General features: G+C 34.6%; 1 long non-coding RNA gene across 1 annotated transcript; it reads right to left on the bottom strand.

Moving 5' to 3' along the window:
• Window positions 1-645: 645 nt before the first annotated feature.
• LOC149237926 (uncharacterized) lies at window positions 646-1,254 on the bottom strand. Its single transcript, XR_016245330.1, has 2 exons — window positions 864-1,254; window positions 646-764 (listed from the first exon to the last, which is right to left on the bottom strand). It is a non-coding gene; the product is annotated as an uncharacterized LOC149237926 (long non-coding RNA).
• Window positions 1,255-1,970: the final 716 nt, after the last annotated feature.

Here is a 1,970-nt window from a genome sequence, read left to right as displayed (position 1 = left end):
GTGATAGGAAAGGGGATTCCTTTGACTATTCTCCTCCAGTAGTAGGAGCTAAAAACTAAAAATTATATCGACTATTTCTCAAACCGACTTGAGGCAGCTATAGTTAAGGTAGCCCGAGTCTGGAAGCTCGCCTCTTATTGCAATTTAGCACTTGTGCTAAATGATCGCTCTGAGGTTGAGAATATATTGCAGTTTTCCAATATATGGAGACTTTTGTTTAACAGTATATCCTCAAATTGGCAGTAAATTAAAGCAATATGTTAAGGCCACAAGTTGACAGTAAATTAAAGCCACAAGCTGATAGTTAATTACACTGGAAGAAAATTAAAGCCACAAACTGGCAGTAAATTAAGTCGTTAAATTGTTTTGTCATAATAAAATAAAACCCACAAAATTTTAAAGCAAAATTCTCAAGCTGTGTTACATTTGCAGCATATTAGATACGAAAAGAGAAACTTTTCAAGTGTATTTTACTGGCAGTCAATTAAGTTCTTAAACGTTTTCTCATAACAGAAAAAAACCCAAAAAAGTTTAAAGCTAAAATGGTGCGCTATATTCTCCCACTGTGCGACATTTGCAACATTTTACATATAAAAATGAGTGTTTCTTCTATGAAATGGCGACCACAGTCCTGAATCAACCCTATAGCCAGACGACAGCTTGAAAAAAGTACCTGTGAGGAAGCATTCAGTGAGAAGCGCATTGGCATTGCTGAAAAAAGTTTGACCGCATAGCGCCTTGCTGCAAAATATAATTTTGTTTCCCTGCCAAAAAAGTAGTGAAACCCCCATCATTTCATCGGTGGGAAGTAACAATGTAAGCCAGAAATTGACCGAAGATGGTGGTATTGATTCAATACTTACCTGTGATGTCATGGATACACTCCATCATAGACACCTGCAGAGGTTTAGCCATCGCATAAGACACCGAAAAAATGACGAGTCCCTGCCCAGCGCGACCTCGTTCAAAAGGGGCAAGTGGGCTAAGCGACCTCGTTCAACAGGGCCAAGTGGGCTAACAGGCTATGATGTTGTGACACCGAAGTTCGAGAGCTCTTGGCATGGCAGAACAAACCGGCAAAATAAGTTGTCCCTACCGAGCGCGAGTTACTTGTGCGGTTACCCTAACCTTGTTTTTCCTCAGCCATCGATCTTCGGGAATTTAATATTCGCCGTTGATTTCGTGGGGATCTCGAGGTGGTGTCATAATAGCTGACGTGCGATGAGGCCCTCTCCAGAACCTTCAGAGCATCTGCAGAGATTACCGCTTCCGACATTGTCATTTAAACTATGCTCCTCAAACTTTAAGGTGGAGAACAGGTGCGCAAATTCCCGCATAAACTTTATGCTAAATGAAATCAATTTTTTTGTACCTTTAATATGAGGTTATGTATCTTACATTTTCGGAATTTTTTTTAATTTATGACAAAGACAGTTGTCTTTATTTTTATTATATTTGTATTATCTCGCAAATATTTGTCTTCAGTTAACAAAATGAAGTGTTCTATTTTTTTAATGGAAGGTACACTTGGAGGGCACTTTTTATTTAGTTTGCATACCTTAGCTTTCTGACAATTACCTGGCATGGTTAATTCTTCGATGGGAAATTTATGTAATCAATATTTAGGTAGCTCATATCATCCTTAGTCCTATTATTGGTATGATAATGATATGGTTATATAACTAAAAGTGATTGATATGATTATATCAATGTTAACTTTTATTTTTAATTAATATCATTGTATTTGTTACTTTTAATTATATGAATGTATTGGTTAATATTCATACATGTAAAAATATATAATAATTTTCCAAATAAAATTATTAATATCAATTAAGTGTAATTAATAATAATTAGTCAGGGTGAAATTTTATTGTTTTTTATTTTTTATTTTTTAATTGAGTACGTGATATAATTATTTAATAAATCACATTTTTTTTAAATTATATTTAAAAAAATAAAAATTAGAA

Source organism: Pinus tabuliformis, chromosome 8, assembly GCF_031772625.1.
Source record: "Pinus tabuliformis cultivar Carrire ecotype Pingquan chromosome 8, CPIR1, whole genome shotgun sequence".
NCBI classification, from domain to species: domain Eukaryota; kingdom Viridiplantae; phylum Streptophyta; class Pinopsida; order Pinales; family Pinaceae; genus Pinus; species Pinus tabuliformis.
This window is presented reverse-complemented; position numbering and strand designations above follow the sequence as displayed.